The sequence below is a fragment of the Cygnus olor genome, chromosome 1 (genome assembly GCF_009769625.2).
Source record: "Cygnus olor isolate bCygOlo1 chromosome 1, bCygOlo1.pri.v2, whole genome shotgun sequence".
Lineage (NCBI taxonomy): Eukaryota > Metazoa > Chordata > Aves > Anseriformes > Anatidae > Cygnus > Cygnus olor.
The window spans coordinates 163,865,599-163,885,274 of record NC_049169.1 but is presented as its reverse complement, the minus strand read 5'-3'; the positions used below and the strand labels follow the sequence as shown (position 1 = coordinate 163,885,274).

The 19,676-nt window shown below is 37.9% G+C and overlaps 2 long non-coding RNA genes across 2 annotated transcripts in view; one reads left to right on the top strand and one right to left on the bottom strand.

Annotated features, from left to right (window-relative positions):
• The window catches only part of LOC121060982, a 122,098-nt gene that overhangs the window by 78,030 nt on the left and 24,392 nt on the right, over positions 1-19,676 (top strand). The gene's annotated exons all lie outside the window — the stretch shown is intronic.
• The window catches only part of LOC121060976, a 34,997-nt gene continuing 18,198 nt past the window's right edge, over positions 2,878-19,676 (bottom strand). Inside the window, exons 2-5 of the long non-coding RNA XR_005814954.1 lie at positions 8,750-8,819; positions 6,815-6,914; positions 3,892-3,956; positions 2,878-3,152 (exon numbers count right to left, since the gene is read on the bottom strand). This is a non-coding gene — a long non-coding RNA (uncharacterized LOC121060976). The remainder of the gene's footprint in view (positions 3,153-3,891; positions 3,957-6,814; positions 6,915-8,749; positions 8,820-19,676) is intronic.

Here is a 19,676-nt window from a genome sequence, read left to right as displayed (position 1 = left end):
CCTATTAAAGTGAGGAATAGCTCAGTGTCAGGGCTTTCCTTCCTCGGTAACTGCCCTAGTAGCTGAGCTGTCATAGGGAGGGCATGGCTGCTACCGCTCACTTGTCTTTTGGCTGAGCTTTCAATTAAATTATTCTTGAAGTGTGCTTGGAGCTGAATTAAGTGTGATCAGTACATGTTCTGAGTCCTTTGAGATCACCTTAAGGGTTTACATCTGTAGGAAGTGGCAGGGCTCCTACACTGCAAAACAGGGCAAAAGGATCAGGACATGTATTTCAGTTGATGTGTTGATATGTTTGGGAGCTAAGCAGGAGAAATTGAGGTTCTTATGTAAATTGGATCTATCAGTTTACCTGTGTAGATAAGTTAGGCACAGTCTTTTGGATATTTTTTGCATTGAGGCACTTCAAACTCACTTTTGGAACGTAAGCAACATTTTTGACCCAGTTTTAAATCCTGGCAATTGCTGGATAGTTTTGCCTGAGCTCTGACAAACCAGCACATAGGAGAACACCCAGGAGGTGTTTTAAACCAGCAGGAATCAAAGCTCTGCACCAGCAATAGCAGTCTCAAACAAAAGGAACTGGTCGTACAAAACCTTGCCAGCATTCGAATTAGTCATTGCTAGCTCATATAGTTTTCATGCAATTACATTGCTATTGTGACTACACATTGACATAAGAGAAATGAAAGCAGATGGTATTAAGGATTTCACATTTTTCTCAGTCACTAGGATTATGGTAACAGCGTTTTAAAAAGCCTAAAAAATTAGCAAAACCTAAGGGTCAAACCTTTGATCTTATTTCTGCAGGCATGTTAGTTTCTATTGGAAATGCAACCCCTCAACCAATTTATTGTAGTCTGTACTACAGATCTGTAAAAGGCATCCCTGTGTGGGAAAACTTACTATTTTGATGTCTGAGATGTGTGGGACTGGACATGGCTCGTGTCCAGATTATGTCAAATCTGATATCAGCTGGCTCTATGGGGCTTTTAGATTTTCTTCATGTTCTGGTTGTATGATCCTTTCTTGCCCCCACTGCAATCACATATGGGCAAGAACTTCTACTAAAAGACTGTTCCCTTATTCAAAACTGGGACAATTCTGTATTTCCTGCCCTTTTATCCATGTATATTTTATGAAAATTCACAAAATATTCAATAGTTCTTACAATCATTCTTTGTTATCTCTGCTGGGTTGGGAAAGTGATTGAACATTGGGGTACATTATAAACATGTAGGGAAAAGGGTTTGAGACCCCTTTAGAGGGCACTTTGCTTTTTATTCTGCCTGCAAGGTACACCTATGCATCTTTGGTTAGAAATGTTAAAAAGAAAAAGCAGATGAAAGCAACAGACTTTTTTTGTCAAGCTGTGACAGAAATCAAATGCAAATAAAGCTCAGTTCAAGACTGTTTGTTAAGTGTCACGTCAGTGGGTATTAAATGCAGCACGTCGTTTTACAATGAGCATACTGTATATGAATTTTATTGATTTTTTTTTTCAAAGAGGATACATTGAATAATGTACTCTTCCTTACCAGTGCCAGCTTACAAGTGTGTCTTCATTCTTGCGTCTGCACATTCATTAGGTTCCTAAATGCTGCTGCCTTACTTAGCACATCTTGTTTTGTGGAGGCTGGGATTCAAGCTGCAGAAAGACCTACACAAATGACTCTCTCCCTCTGAGGAAAATAGGACAGAGTCATTTAGACTTCCCGGCATGAAAGTCGTCAATGAGCAGCCTCTCAAAATGATTCACAATTAAAGTGAATTAATTCACATTAATTGCACCAGGCTTTCACTAGGAGCAGATTCTCAACTGATTTCCATTCCACCAAGAAGTGAGTTTAGGGCTTAATTTTGCTGTTAAGAATGCTCTTAAGAATACATACAAAATGTTAAGAATATTTACAAAGCCTTGCCCTGGGATAAAAATGTGTATAAAAACCAATTAGAGGGGAGTGCCATGCTCATCTCCGTGCAGTAGAAGACAGCCATTAACAATTCAGCATTGGGGTTGCTGCTCCGTGGGAGATGCTATATATATCTGTCCACCCACATACAGTTGCATCAGTATTTGCAATGTCTTTGCTTTTGTGTGTTCACTGTCTTTTTGTTGCTTGGTGTAGGATCTCTGACTCTGCAGCCATCTTCTTACAACACTGATCATCAGTATGCTTAGAGAAACATACTAAAACCTGTGGCAGCTAGACAACTGGATGGTGTTATAAGTTCTGGATTGTAATGGTTAATCTTAGACATTTAAATGCCAGGCTAGGGCATGTTAAAATTGACCATATACCTAAGGTATTTAATCCATTTAGTATTATTGGTTTCTTACCTGCAGGTTATAATGACAGGACACTCAGAGTCCTTTGGAAGCTGCAAAGCAGACAGTGCATTTGGAGCCCAGGCTCTTGTCTCCTGACATGTCTTACTTCTGGGGACCCATGAACCAAAATAGAGGCTGGAAATTTGGACAATGCCCTGAAATGCTGGGCAACAAAAGACTCATGCTGAGAAAACTCTTCTTCACATATTGAGTACTCTAGATTTCTTCTGGTAATTTGACATTTCTCCCCTTGTCCCCCACACAGATGTTACGCCTTCTTATTAATACATTTAATCACTGTCTGTTATCTTAAAGAAAGGAACTGGAAATAGTTTTTTATACATATCACTCTTCTACATCCATGCAATCTTAAAGTCCTCAAGGTTTGTATATTTTTGTTTAAGAAAAAAGTGGGTTACCGAAGGATCATCTGAGTGATACCTGAAAAAAAAAAAAAAGTTTTTGTGCTATGCTCTTGAAACCAAAACTAGTGTTAGGTTACCCAAGCTGTGGTCTGATAAGGGTGCAGAAGTTAAGAATTCAGCTCCTGGAGTCATGTGATGGTTCCAAGTCTGATTATTTATCCATTCATTATCCATCTATCCAATCTATATTAGAGGAAATTGATAGTCCATTAGACAGGAGCTCCTTCCGCTTTGTAGATATTTCCTCCCTTCCATGAATGAAGGTGAACAGCAGTTTTGTCTCTAATGTAATAGAAAACATGGGATGGTAGCCATTTAAGGACCACTATTTCTGTGAGCTGGCAAGGGAATACTAGGTAGGCTATATAACACATACATTTTGGAAAGAAAAGAGCCTCAAAAAAAAAAAAAAAAAAAAGAGAGAGAGAGAAAGAGAAAAGAAAAAAGCATTAACCCTAACAAAAAGTCAAAGTTGTTTCCATCTAACTGAACTCCTAGTAAACCTGTTTCAATTAAACTTTCTATGTTACTTCTTACTGATGCTTTTTTGGGGGTTTTAACTGTCATGTTCAAATATTTATTTAGTTTTATCATAAAATTAAAGTGGCAATCAGTTTTGGAAACTAAATTTTAAGTCAGTCAGATATATTTATAATGCCAGATGACGTGAGTTGAAACAAATGCCTATGTCATTTAAACACAGCTTTCATTCACGTCTCATGTTTTGAGGAAACAAAACTAAAAATCATGCCTAAAATGCTGAAAAAAAAAGTTTTTGTGTGTGAAATGCAATAACCATCTCTACTCAAATAATGAGCAGTGTTTCATATAAATGCATTTCTCTTCTTCCTCCTTCTATCTACTGACACTCCCCTCAGAGGATTTTTTTTTTATCCCCTCTGCATCTTCTCTGTCCTTTGCAGTCTTGTCTCTTCAGTGTTCCTCTTTACATTTCCTCCAAAACATTTTTCCCCATATTTGCCTCCTTTAGGGAGTGCTGTTGTATTTCTGTTCTTTCGCTTTTTTACCTTTTTTATGATTTTCTTCTAGCTCCTTTCTTACCTGTCCCAAATCTTAATTCTTGCAATCTGACATGCTCACCTTCTGAAATCTTTCTTGCATTGTTTGCCTTACCTTTTCTTGTAGTTCTTCCCCATAGACCAAGCTCATTCTTATGTGTTCTCAGTAATGTGCCCTGACTGTAATGAAAAGGAGTGCTTGGGAAGCTATGTAAAGAAAATGCATGTACTCTATCATAACTAGATTTTTTTTTTAAATTGCAGGTCAAAAGCAACATTTAGGATAATGATAGAAGGCAGAAGCCCCATATCACAGCTCAGTAGAACCTGTAACTTATTAACAATATTGAACTGAAGCACTTTAACATTTATGAGTAAGGGCAAGGAGTCTACATGTGTGTTCTTCTCTTTGTGTCCAGATATTCTGGGGACTTCATACACATATTTGTTCTCAAATGCTAGAGAGCCCAAGACAAAAAGATAACATTTTATTTTATCCACAGACTTCCAGCAGGAATGGAAATACTTTTACTGATTTTTAAGTTAATATAGTTCAAGTAATAATCATTTAATCTGTAAGGAAAATTAATTTTTTTGTCAGTGTTTTTGTGTTCACTTGTTGATAAGAACTATATTAAACCAGTCAGTCATCTATCCTGACTTATACTAGTATATGTCCTAGAGACATTTTACTCTGCAAACATTTTACAGTAAAAATCGCATTTAAAAGAGAGAATTACTCTAATAGACACTGTAGTCTTCCTTAGACAGTGATTGGACAATATTTCCATTGTGCATATAAGGCTGCATCAATGGTCTAAACATACAGCAACAAAAAAATGACAATGAATCTTGTCTAACAAGTGTTAGAGCACTTGGGGGAATGAACCTGCCAACCAAGATTGACATTTCAAGTCCAGGGAATAAAAAAAAACAACAACACATTCAGTTTCCCACACTTAGTTATCGTATGGCTTTTGATATGGTATGATGGTGTCCAAGACTTCTGCATCAAACTGGCAGATCTTCCACAGAGCAATATCAATCCCAAATTGTTGAGGTCCAGATTCAAGCATATAAATGTGGACATCTGCATGTAGTTCTCAGTGTGCAAGCCAGGTTTTCACTCCATCATAGTCAGCTGATCTACAGCTGCTATTCAAGAAAGATAAAGATCTCGTATAGGTCTTATCTGATAGCTGTCAGACCAACAGGGCATCTAGAAATCCTTCAGGTGTCTCCAGTGGCACTAGATGGAATCAATGTAGTCTGGAAAGTTTTTTAGTTCAGACACCTACCTCCAGACTCTCTATAAACTACTGTATCTAACTTTGATCTGCGCACATGAATATAAATCTATTGTTGTTATTATTATTATTATTATTATTATTATTCTCTAAAGAACGGCTATCTAAGCAAACATAGCAAGCAAAAGTGGGAGACAGGAATAGCTACTCTGTCCTCGGCAGAGGAGGAGTAGAGGGGAATTTGCAGAGAGCCAAGTGATGTAACTTGGTGAGTTTCACAGTAGCAGGGCTTGGCAGAAGGAACTTACTGCAGAGACTTTTCTGCCAGACCTCATCTAGTTCTCCTGCGGTGGCTGACAACACAAAATTGATAGGAATTTGATGTGAAGCAGCCAGAAGGGCCACGTGTTTTTTGTTTGTTTGTTTGTTTGGTTTGTTTTGTTTTGTTTTTTCCAAGTCTAGCACTACTTCTGTTGAAAACCATAGGAGTTTTGCCATTACTCTCCACAGCTTTGAACAGGTTCTGGGAGATTACCCAAATTTTTCTGTGTGTCTGGTAAAATGTCTTTGCTCAGATAAAGCAAATAATGGTCTGATCTCCTTCCTGCAGACAAAAGTTTTTAAACAGAGGCAGAAGAGAACCAATCAAAGTACATGACTCATGCAACACACCATGTGTCCTGCTCAATTTGTGGACTTCCTATGTCTGCAGTCCTTACTCATAATGCAATACACAATATGCTGCTCAGTCCAAGTGTCCCCTCTAGTCACTTCAGGTTAGAAGAGATTAGAGATACTTTTGGTCACACATGGGGAGGATTTCCCTATCTTGCCTGAATGTCAAAAACTAATGGTTGCTTTCATTGTGGCAGGACAGAAATATGGTATTGGTAAATCTGGTGTAATCATCTTGAATGTGCTCCTAAAAATGCCAGAGGATCACAAACATATACAGCTGTTTTTTGTTTTTGTTTTTGTTTTTTATGACTACATGAGGTCTCCTTTCTGTTTCTGCCTCTAGAGACTCCCTGTCATGAATATCGTTTAAAATGATTTTGTTGAGCAGTACAGGTATGGCTTTTTCACTTTGAGCTTGACTAAAAGCATTATGACTACTTTTATAGTCATTAGAGAAAGTAAGGACTCAGGCTAAAAGCTAGGGTGTGGCTTTCTAAGGATTAGAGAGAGAATTCAAGTATCGTGATCTTTCATGATCTTTCTGTTGCTAAAATTGAAGTCAACCCCTTAACAATACATAGTGGTAAAGGAATGATTAAATTCACATTGGCCATCTGAATGGGCACTAAATAAAGACTTTTCCAATAACCTTTGAGCTAAGCTGAAGCAATACCTGAGCTACGTGATGATACAAGCAATACATGAGCTGCATGGTGTCACCACAGCTCTAACCCATCCCTTCCAGGATGATTCAGCAACATAACATGTTGAGTGAGCATTCTTTCATGTTTTAAACATCTGAAGGTTCTAGATTTAACAATCCAAATTCCCGGCAACATTGATCATGTTAGATACTCAGAGGTTCTGAACTTTCTAAAAATGTGGTCAGTGAAGACATGGGACATTCTAACACCTCAAAGAGTAAGCTGGGATGGAGCAGCAGAGCTGCTTTATATTACTGAAATTCTGTATGTGCAGCAATCTTCTGCTGAATACAGCCTTAATTGAAGTAAAACCTGACATAATCAAGTCTACGTGTTAGAGAATCACAGCTCAAGGTCACCACAGTGTGTACACTATGTATTTATATAGATTTGTATTCATACAACATACCTTGCTTGCAGAAAAAGAATATACATAATACAGCAACAGAATTGCCACACTGAGGGAAGAAAGAACTTACTGGGAAACATGACCTTTATAAAACATGGGCCTAGGGAAAAAAAAAAAAAAAGAGAGAGAAAAGAAAAAATATTAAAAATTGCACTTTCTTATATTAATGACAAAAGTCAAAAGTCTTAGACACAGCTGTTGTTCAATATGCAGTTACGGATACAATCAGCAATTTTAACAAGCTAATATTGGGTCACTTTGTGTTATCTTACTCACAACCAGTCAAAGCCTTGCTCACAGAATCATAGAACCATAGAATGGCCTGGGTTGAAAAGGACCTTAAAGATCACTTAGTTTCAACCCCCCTGCTCTGGGCAGGGTTGCCAACCACTAGAGCAGGCTGCCCAGAGCTGCATCCAGCCTGGCCTTCAATGCCACCAGGGATGGGGCATCCACAACCTCTCTGGGAAACCTGTTCCAGTGCCTCACCACCCTTTGAGTGAAATGCTTTCTCCTAATTTCTAACCTAAACCTCCCCTGTCTTAGTTTAAAACCATTCCCCCTTGTCCTATCATTATCAACGCATATAAACAGGCATTCCCCCTCCTGTTTATATGCTCTCTTCAAGTACTGGAAGGCTGCATCAAATAACCTTATCAATTGTCTTCAAATAAAGAGCTACCAGTTGTGAATGAAGTTTGGTTTATTCAGGCCTAGTGCTCTTTATTCATTTTTCAAAACATTTTATCATTACACCTGTATTTTATGATTTCAAAGGCAAATATTAACCAGTGTATTTAGAGCAGAAATTGTCTTCAAGATACGTACGCAGCTCTTGCTCTTAGAGAAAATGGGATGCTTAAGTCTGCAGCCAAAAATCAGTTTCAACAGAGCTTATATCGTATATATGCTGTCAAGGAAGCTGGTAGTCTAAAGAGTAAAAATCATTATGGCTTCTTAAAACAACTATATAGCATTTTAATTGGTTTGTTATCTAAAGATCTACTTTCCTTATGTTTTGTACAGTACTGTAGAGAGTAGCAGTTCCATTTGATGAGGTTCTGAAACTAGAATGTGTTTTCAATGGGATCAGACTCTAAGAGTTGCACCAGCTCTATGGGCAGCCTGTATTTGGAACATTTTCTGGGTGTAAAACCTTCACGTCAACAGTAAGATAAGATTTATCTTTTAAGGGGATGATTTACTGATGTCATCAGTGGAAGCCAGCAGAAACAATGTGACTTCAGGATGCGCTTTTCTAGGGTGAAAAAACCTTCGTAGATGTTTTTGGCAGAGCCATACAGTACTTCACTTTTACAAAGGACATAATTTTCATTGTTGATATAAAATGTCCCTCCCTTCATTTTATGGTCTTAAAACAAAAACAAAATTAAAAATATATAAAATTGCACATATATTTAGGACTGGGTTTTCAAGAGATTCCCCAAACTACTCTTTGAGGACAATATAAATAACAGGAACTTTTGACTACTGAATGCATATCATTTCTTCACTATCCAGTCTGCCCAGAAAACAATTATTGTTACTATAATTTTGAGATTGGTATAGAAATAATGTAGTTCACAGACAGGAAAACCTAACTTTTAAGCTGGACCAGATTCTTCCATCCTGATTCATTTTTATTAGTTCATCTGTAAATTTTTTTATTCACATGACTGTTGCTATGCAGTGTGAAAAAGCCACCAGAAAGCCCATTAAAAGGATTTACTCAGATTTAAGATGTGTGGTTCATTTCCATTCATAGTTTTATTTTAAATTTATTTGCATATTAGCAAGTCATTTTTTAAATGATGGCATTCTACCAATCAAATAATTTCCAAAAACCACAGTCAGATTCACATGCCCACAATACTTCATACTTTAGCATAATATTGTCTGAAATTCATCTAACATTCAGCTTTTTAAGCTTCTTACCCAAGAAATGAGAATCTGAAGAAAGGCTATTCTTCTGAACATTGCTATCACTCAGATATGACGCAGTCATCTACAAGGAAAAATATTTTCTGAGAAATCAAATAACATTAAGACTAAAAGTAATAAAGCCATTAAAATTAGGACCAATTAAGATTTACGTGAGTGACATAAGGATTCAAGGAAAATAGCCTATTAGGATGTTTTGTTGTTGTTGTTGTTGTTTTGCTTTTTTTTTCCCAAGTACGTTCTATTTGAAACACTATATTGTCAAAATCAACCAGAGTAATGGCAGTATGATGTGCCATTTCAAACGCATTTTGGCTCTTGCCTGAAAATCATGACCACACTTAAATTCCTGGGAATTGCCTGGGACATAGCAATTTCTATTTTGGCATTTTTACATTTGTATAAAATGTTCTAAGTATTCTAAATTTCCTAAATTATCCTGAAACATTCTAATAAATAATAATAAAGCAAAATAGAAGATTACTGAGATTACAAATACAATCTTTCTTTTTAAAAACGTTATTCTGCATTTATATTAAAAAAGAAATCACCATGATCTGAAAAAAATATAATAAATTACAAATATGGACTCTTAATCACTGTAGTCACAAAATCCTTTCCTTTTAAACCAAAACTGCTTTAAACTATACCTTTTGTTTCTAAGCCATCTCTGTTTTTTCTCTCATTCTAAGCCATCTCTGTTTTTCTCTCATTACCCATATATGAAAAAGTCATTTCGTAAATGTGTGTTCTTATAAATAACCAGTGGAACTAAAATTGTTATGATTGATTTGAAATAATTGATTACAGTGTGACAGCTTTCTTTTCCTTAATTATAAAATACAATTACATTTTTGTGCTTTCATACCTGAACATTACAAAAGCTGAGAGAACTATTTCTGTTCTACTTCTGATTAGATCAGCAGTGCCACTTCTTCAGGTCTTATCAGATTGGTTTTGATAATAATTGCTTGGGAAGTGTTTGATCTCAATGATGAATACTTGATTAGTTTTTCATGAAATCAGTCAACCACACCACTCAACACTACTCATGTGAGACCTTGTTGATTTAGCTGTTCGAAAGAATGCATTCTTTTTCACTGCAGTTATGGGATGTCAGTCTTTGGGGAAAAGAGGGTGGAAAAAGGGCAAGTTTATGGGTAATGATATTGGAGCAGCAGATATTTAAGGTTTGCTAATTCTCTTCTCAATTATGTTCATTCCCTGCCTTGTCACACTGCCTGCTACATGGCTACAGAATCAATCTTAGCAGTGGAATACATTTTTCCTGTTTCAAAAAAAGGTTTCATGACACCATTGTCATCTTTGAAACCCTTGGAGGGTTTTGCCCTGATGAATAATATTTCATATGTGGAATGTTTATGTGATTTTCACGGAGTGATAACCCCGCTACCACCTAACTTTGATGCATTGAGATTGCTGCTTTTCCCTACTAAAAGTGCTTTTACACACCACCTCCTACAAATTGACTTAAGAGTTAGAAATAGAAGATTCAACAAAACTTCAACTCTCCATGAAAAAAAAGGGTCTTAGAGAGAAATTTATACATTGGGCACAAGCTTTAATTATTTAAAAAGGAGCTTTTGCTGAATAAGACTTCTAGTCATTTTTTTTTCCTTCACCTTTTCTCTTTTGCTTTATGCAGTTAGAATCAGTTATTCTAAGCTGAACATATATCCATATTTAAAAATGACTGCATTTTTTAACCAAGCTTTGTTTTAAGGATTGGTCTGCAGACCTGTACTCTGTGAAGTCAATAGCATTGTCTGTGTAAGTAAAATCTGCTCACATAACGAGACACTCAATGGATTAGTCTCCAAGCTATGGGGAGAAAAATCCTATAGCTCAAGTACTTATGATTAAGTATCTGTGCAAGAAGAGATTTTCAGGACAATACCCTTGCTTGTCAGTCATAAAATAGCAAGGCAGAGCCTTTTATCAAAAGAGGACTTAATGCTGCACTAATTAAGAGAAAGGAAGAAAATTTCCAGGGAGGAGATATTTTACCTAATGCTTTTATTTTTAAAGTTGCTAATAGAATTATGACAGTTTTAACAGTCAGAAAATGCATTCCAAATGTTTCTTTTGTTAATTATAAGATCCCTGGAAATTGTCTAGATCTTTAAAACGTAATGTTTCACTAATAAGCTTAGATCCCTTTTGTTTTTGTTTGTTTGTTTGTTTGTTTTCTATATATCAATTTTTTCTTTTTTGCTTTTGTTTTTGGGGGTGGCAATACATTTCTCTTTGAAGACCCAATTTAAGCAGGTTCTTCTCTTGGATAATCATACTGTTCAAAAAGAAAATAATGTTCCAGGACTGTAATTATTTTGGTTCTTTTGTCATCATGTTAATGTTGTGCTGTAAGAAACATTCAGCTGAACGTTTTATAGTTCTGATACAAGTCTAAAAAGAAAGCGAGAGTGATCAGGCTGCTGAGTGGAAAAATGGAACATCTCTTTAAATGCTGAAAAGCAGTTTGAATGCAGTTACCTCCAAATATTACACGAATTCAGCAATTTTTACTTAACTGTTGTGCACTGTCAAAGTACCTGTCATCCTAAGACATCATCTTTATGTAATAGATGGCCAGCATTTCTGAAAAACTCAGCTCACTGTTAGAAGCTGAAATGAGTGGAAAGATTTTCATCCAGGCTTACTACTTTGCATCTCCCACTGAAAACAAAGGAAACTACTAGGTGCCAGCTCCTTTGAAAGTCTGTCTTCTTTGTTATGACTCTTAGGAAGAACCACATCTGAGGTTTTCAAAGTAACCTAGAGGATTAAGGTGCCCAATTCCCATTGAATGGCTACAGGAGGGGGAACATCTCAACATCGTTGAGAAGCCTGTCTCAGAACTTTCAAAATTCATAACATGTAAAAACAGATCAAATATCCACAATTGAGAAAATGCCTACACCTGGGGGACATCAGAACTAAAAAGCATCTATCTCACAGACCTTGGACCCCAGATGAAACAGAACATCCATGAGCAAAAGAAGGAGCACAGAAAAGCAGATAGTCATTGTATTTTCACTGATGTCAACTAATTTCAAATTTTGATCTGCAGGCTATTGTTAAAAGCATATGCACCAATTACCCATAGATGCTACTAATACTCCTGTTGCCTTTAAATCATCATAAATATCAAAAAAATGGGGAAAATGAGATAAAACTCTGCAATGGCATAGTGACTGCTTCCACACTGATCGCCTTATTGGTAAAATCCTTACTGACTTCTCATTTAATTCTTCTCTCATTATTCCTTTCAAAAGGAAGCATGCATTCTGGACAACAATAAAAAAATCTATAGAGTAGTACCATTTCTGTCATTTGCAGCTAATGAATGCTTTTTAGTATTGACTAGCAACTAGTCTAATAATGACAATGACTCCACTGATTTAGAGCAATAAATCCAAAGACTTGGCAGGCCTCTATTAGTATAATAAGCTCAAACATTCATTCAGGAACATTAAGAAAATGGGCAGCAGACACTTGAATATTAGAGATTCTCATGTTTCTTTCCTTTCAGTAACACCATCTGGCTGAAAAAAAACATGATTCCACAGTGTTTAATGTGTAAATTTAAGTGACAGCTAAGGTAACTGTGAGGATTTTTTCCTTTGCTGTTGCTAAGAGAGTGGGTCAATTATGATGAATATTATAAATGTAGGGCTATGAGAGCCTACACTAACAGTATCTATTAGGAAAGGTTGGGGGGGGGGGGGGAGGCAGCTAAATGCCGGTGTTCAACATCTACTGTGGACAACTGATATTACTAGTGTTTCCAGATATTATCAGAATCAGATGCTTGATACTTCTCATAACAAACAAACCTCTCAGTGTTTTATCACTAGATAACAGGCTTAAAAGACTTCAGATAAACAACAGGGATATGCTTGTCTTCATCAGTGATACAGAAGTAAGGATAATGTGCCAGGCTTTCCTAGTCTGTTTTATGCACATTTATTTTTCTCACTTAATGAGGATATAACATATTTTTATTATTTTTTGTCATTATTACATGTAGATGAAATAAAGAAAACAGATGTATTATATTGGTTTCATTAGATCACCATGCAGACAGTGTTCCAAAAAAAAAAAAAATCTAAATAAAGTAAGAAATAATCTTGACAGATAAAGTCAAACAAACAAGCCAGTCAGGAAAATTATGAGAGAAATCTGTCCAGTTGGTACCTCAGTCCAAGCTGTAAATCCTTCTCAGAAGCAAAGTTACTAACTAACCTTCAAAGTGGTCCCCTTGTACACGTTTTTTTTTTTTTTTTACACTTTTTTTTTTGTTGTTGTTCATCTATAGGCTTGTATTAAACTGCAGAAAAATCTTTTCAGCTTGAGGGAAGGCAAAAGCACTGTCGTGCCTTGAAGCCTGTGAGACCTAAGATGGTCACTGCTGGAAGAGCTGATGAGATCCACCAAAGAGGGCAAAGGGCTTGCCTCACCTATCCCTATGGTCATGAGCCATAAAATCCAGGGAACATCCAGTACTGAACTGCAACAAACCATGTGGGTGAAATAGCTTCCTGATGAAGCCATTGACCAAGACTTCACAGTTGCATTTATTTTGTACAGCTTGTATTTACAACTGATTTTCAGCAAACAGAGGCTCATTCAGAGCTGCATGGAAACAACAGAGGCTTGCAGCTCAAGCACTGCAGTGTCTGGGTGGCAGATGCTTCCACAAAGCAGTATTTTCCTTCAGGTATTGTAGATAGCAGCTGTAGACCATAACTGTACAAGGAACAGGAAAATGTGGCTAATGCCAGAGTTCCCATGACAGTTTGCATACAAATTTGTGGCTGGAGGTGGATTCATTAATAAAGTCAATACAGAGTTTATGTCAGCTCTACCAAAGCAGATAGCCATAGGAGAATCTGTCTAACTTAGTAATTCATCTGATATATTTAATTTGCTGATTTATTTAGTAATAATGAATAGATTTATTGTGTTTGAAAATGGAAAGTGCTATGTAGTGTGAAACATTCTGCTGGAAGAGATCTGGAAGCATATTGCAAGTATGATGGCAAGGACAGAGAAGCAGCTGGAAGTTCACAGGTCACTATATCACAGCAATAAAAGTAAAGATCTCTTATTGCCATTTATTAGTTTATTATTATTTCTGTTATCTTGCTGCTGTACTTGGTCCTGAAGAGATGCTTATTACACTCAGTGTAATGAATTTCAATCACATTTTCTCCTGAATCTTCTCAGCAGACCTGTGAGGAGGGATGACAGAATTGGGGGTAAGGAAATAATGATTTCTCATCCCCTCACTCTCCTCACTTCACCAAAACTCCCTCATTGGTGCTTTAGTTTACTAAAGTATCAAGGTAAGTGGATGTTTGTGAACTGAGGTAACAGTAAATAAAGGAATATTAAATGGACAGTATTCAGTTCCTCTAAAACTAATTTAAGTGGCAAAATGGTGTAAGAAAAGCCAATTAAGGGTTCAGCCCACCTACAGCGAATGGAATTTTTCTCCATTGGCTGTAGGGAGCTTCAGATGTGGATGTCCCCAGGGTCCATTAAGTGAGATGCATTTCACTCCAAGCACCCAGTAGAAATGGATGGCATGAAGCAGGAATACTCCTGTGCATCTTATGTGAGGCAACTAGTAAAACAGGCTCTAAGTTTAGCACAGCAGCTGTACCTTCAGCACGTTCAGCATAACAACTTCAGGAGTATGGTTTAAGTTCCAGGGTTTGGTTATAGTCCTAATGCTGCGTATTAGAAAGTGCCTAAGTGGGGTTTGTATTTCCTTTTTGATGTGAAGCTGGAAATTATTTCAGCCAGCAGTGTTACTGGCACACTGTCAGAGGACTGCAGATGGCACAGTGTTACTGTGTCTTGAGTAGGGAAATCAAGAAACCTTGAAATAATAAGCCATTGAACAGGAGAAGCTGTTTCTGTGCCACTCGCTATTGCACATACAGATGATTCAAGTGTAAGAGACATCAGGATCCACACATCTGGTCTTCACACGAGGACTACAACTCCAGAATGACACTGGCATGCTACAACTGAAAAATGAACCAGAAACAGAAGCTTTGTGATTCATAGCCACATTTCCAGTTCCAAAGCGATTTTTAGCATTTTGATCATAGTCTGCACCCGCAGAAAAAGGCAGTCTGGTTTTCTGTTATTTGTAAGGATGAAAACAAGAGTACAGTGAAAAAGTAAGAAACCTCATTAAAAGGAAAAAAAAAAAAAAAAGGAATTTTGAGTCTTGACAAAGAATTATGTGGAGTCCAATGCCAAACTGAAAGCTAAACAGGAGATCAGTTTGGATTTAAAGAAAATGCTTGTCCCATTTGGAAAAAATTATGTGTTTATCAGACCGAGTTTTGATTCACAGGATACAAACAAAGGCAGTTCTGAATTCATTCTGGCATATGCATGCTGTATTTCTGGAAGGAAAGGGTGACTTATATGCTGTCTGTGACAAGGGAAGTCATCCTAGTTCTGTTGATCAAAGCCCTTCTTAGAAGTGGGGCTGCAAAGGTTTCTTCAACCAAAGAAAAGAGGCTTTTAAGAAAAAGGGTGATGCAAAGAAGGAACAAACTCCTGAAGTAAATGAGATAATTACCACCTGGTCGTAGTGTTTTACACTTTGTAGGAAACTTAGTGGAGAGACAGTAAGCAGATTGCATAGGTAGACACCATCACAGACACAAAAGCCTGCTGCAGAAAGCAGCTGTACCAAAGAGAAGCAAAGCACTGTGGAATTACATGTAATAAGCCCTCATGCAAACAAGGAGGTGTTACAAATACAGCTGCAAACAGGGTATTTCAAAACAAAGACTACGGGTCATATCATAAGACAGCAAAATCCTTTGAAGAAGTAACTCTGGAAAAAGGTTTAGATATCAAAGTAAGAGAATCAGTTTTCAATGCCACTCTTTACCAAAAGGGCAACTGTTGTTGTTTGTATAAACAAGCTCTCAAGCAGCAGTTGGAGAGCTTAAATGACTTCTGCTTGCACTTACTTGGCAGCATTATTATTGATATTGAAATCCTATGTACATCTCAAAAAGAATTTTAGTGGAATTGAAAAGGTTTAGAAAGGAGCAACAAGAGTGCTGTAAAGCACACAATGTAATAAAAGAGTTATGGACCTAAAGCTATTTAAAAATGCTCCATCTACTGTGATCTCAGCCAGTGAGAACCTATACGAAGAACAGAATTCTGATAATGAGGGTTCTTCTGCCCATTAACCAAGGACTAATAAAATCCTGGGAAAAAAAATCAGATTCAGAATACAAATTTTCAGTACTGAGGAAACTAACCACTGGAACAACTCATAAAAGTTGGTGGTAGCATTTTTTTTTTCATTGCTATCAATTTTTAATTCATATGGGCTTTGTTTGTTGAAGATTTTTTGTCTAATTTAAACTGGAATATTTTAAAGGAACTCTACAGTGCACATTAAACAGGAGACCAGGTGGGATTATCACAATGGTCCCTGCTTGCGTATGAATCCATAAGTTTATAAAATGAACAAAGAGCAACACAAATAATGAGCTTTAACAGTAGTATAAATATCAGTTTGGGGGCAATGCAGTATTTCTGAGAATGGGAGTGCAGCTTAGTGCGTTGTGGCTATGGCATTTTCAACCTGTCTGTGTACAGTATGAGGAAATGTATTGGGTTCACGTGGCAAGGTTTTGGTAGCAGGGGGCTGCAGGGGTGGCCTCTGTGAGCAGAGCCCAGCAGATGCCCTGTGTCAGATCAGAGCCAGCTCCAGCCACCTGCAAAAGGGACCCGCTGCATATGTGACGTTGTTATGAGTGACGTTGGTTGGGCCTCTGGGAGAGCAGATTTCAGAAAGGGGAAAAAACCTGCTGTGCAACAACAGCTGGGACAGAGAAGAGTGAGAACTAGCCCTGCAGACACCAAGGTCAGTGCAGGAGAAGGGCAGGAGGTGCTCCAGGCATGCAGCAGAAGTTCCCCTGCGACCTGTGGAGAGGCCCCTGGTGGAGCAGGCTGACCCCCTGCAGCCCGTGGGTCCCACATGGAGCAGATCTCCATGCTGCAGCCCATGGAGGAGCCCCCGGTGAAGCAGGTGGATGTGGCCTGGAGGAGGCTGCAGCTCATGGAGAGTCCCCGCAGGAGCACTCTATTCCTAACAGATGGACCCTGTGGTATGGAGCCATGTGGGAGCACTTCTTGAAGAGCTGCTGCCTGTGGGAAGCCCACACGAGATCAGTTTGGGAAGGACGGCATCCCGTGGGAGGGACCCCACGTGGAGCAGGGGCAGAGAGTGACCGTGAAGGAGCGGCGGAGATGAAGCGTTAGGGGCTGACCACAGCCCCCATTCTCCGTTCCCCTGCACCACTTGGGGGTGGACATAGAAGAGGGTGGATGGGGGAAGGTGTTTTTAGTTTGGTTTTAGTTCTCACTGCTCTAGTCTGATACTGAAAGGCAATAAATTTTGTTAATCTCCCTATGCTGAGTATGTTTTGCCCATCATGATAATTGTTGAGTGATATCCCTGTCCTTATCTCACCCCTTGAGCCTTTTCCATCATATTTTTCCCCCTTTTTTCTTTGAGGAAGGGGAGCGAGAGTGGTTGTGATGGAGCTCAGATACCCATCAGGGTCAAATCACCACAGAATACTCAATAAAGTCAAAGAAATGCCAGTCCAACATAGAGTCAGAAGATTGCCAAGATCAGTATGTTCAATATGAATAGATAAAATGTTGTGTTTGCTGGTAGCCCATAAAACAGCATGGCAAATCACGCCTTTTTGAGGTTTTAAGTCTTGCACCAAAATTTGAATGTTACAATCTGTCAATATGGAAAGAAGTGGTATTAAAATGATCGCTGTTTCTAGAAACCAATCAATTAATGAAACACTATTTGGAAGATGTTTTTTTAAAGGCATTACTTGCATCTATGACTATCAGCCCAGATAAAGGTTAGTTCCTTCGCAAAGAGACTGTGATAGTATTATCCCAAAGAAAGCTATGAAGAAAGTTATGTTATTTGTCACACTGAAAAGGTCAGGAATTGTTTGTGTCCCTCTGTTGTAATGCTGACGTTCATATTCATCATCAGAAAATTGATTAACACCATCAGAAAATCAATCAACATTGCTAACTCCGGTGGAACAAGACACGTTTGTGTATGTTGATGAGACACCTATTCCTTCCTGAAACTCTGCAGATGCTACTGAGAAATAGCGCAGACAGTCATACATGCATATCCAGAGCTGCAATAGACAGTGTGCTCATCCTACCACTTTGACAGTGATTCCTTTCTTGATTTACAGTGGCACATCTGTCATGGGAATTATGTCATAAGCATCCATGTTCCCTAAGTTCCTTAACAAACTCTCTACATAATAATTAGATAGCAATCAACCATCACATTTTTTTTCCCTAACCTGTTTATGTTAAGCCATAGAACCAAGAGCAAGTTTAAGAGATTTTTAGTAGATTATCTCAAGGACAATAAATGGCATAGAAGTCATCACAACATCTGATATACTTTCATCCTGATCAGTTGTATTATCTGTGACTGAGCATTAAAATAATTTTATTCAAGGTTTGGAAAAACAGAAGATTTTGAAGTACTCCTTAAGATGAAAATCTAACACCTATAACACCTATAAGCAAGAGCTCACAGTAAGACTATTTATGCAAAGCTTCTGGTAGAGTTCTGTATTTATCCTCCTGTTAACACCTGTTCTTATTGCTGGTTCTGGTCTGAGCCTGTCAGATGCCGAGCTCTGATGGCACTTAGACCTCCAGTGTGAGTCAGTCTCTGGCAGGCCCAGCTCCTTGATTCTGTCATACTGTGCGAAGGGACCACCTGCTCTTCCAAACTGTGTGGTTGCCTATGGGGATTAGGCAAGGATGTACTAAAAGTATTTCCACTTGTGACCTGAGTAAAATTTAGATATCAGCGTGAAAAAACAATTGCAAAGAACTGCCACTCAGCTCCATTAAATATTAACTATCTTACAGAAGCTCTAGCAAGTGTTTAGAAAAATTGTCTGTCCCTTTTTGGCTAGTGTATTTGAATTAAATTTGTTCTTTCTTTCTCTCTTTCTCCCCCTCTCTCTCTCATTTTCTGGTTAATAGATCTTACTCTTTAGTTGTGTCTTCCAAGAGCCTGAGGATGGACTTTACCATCTGTTGTATAACTCTGTATATCTGTTTTTCTGTAGCCTATTACCTGATCAGTAGCACATAGATTTATATGCTACTACATAGATTTATTTATTTATTTATTTATACATTCACTCCTCTCATTTCACAAGATGCAGGGAGAAAGTGTTCTTACCAGCTGAGGTCATTTAGGGACAGGCTAAAAAGAGGCAGTCATTTTTTCCTGTGCTATAAAGTCTGGTGGTCCTTACCTGTGACACCTATGTGGAATATAAATTTGCGCATTAATGTATAGCTGAATTTGATGCTTCTGGAGAATTTCAGACCTGCCTCTCTCAGGTTTTGTTTCATGCTTTGGGTGTGTTTTTCATTTAGTTTTGGAATTCGGTTTATTTGGTGCTACCATGAGGCTTCCATTAGCCATTTCACAAGCAGTACCTACATATTTTCTGAATTCTAATGCATGGGGAATGGAGAACAAGGAAGACAAAGTCAGTTCAAGGATAGAATGGAAAATTAATGTGATCTAATGTATGGATTAGGCTGAGTCATATAGGATCTTCTGGAAGCTCTCTAGGTCCACACACTCCAACTCCTACACTCCTACATCCAAGAGCTGGAAATACTGCTGAGGGATGCCCAAAACATACATTTCTATGCCTGGACTATGAACCTGGGTATGTCACTTTGCCCGTTTGTGCCTGCATTCCTTTCCTCTTGGTTTTATAAACTGTAAATTCTTTAAGGCAGTCTCTTACCCCAGTTTTTC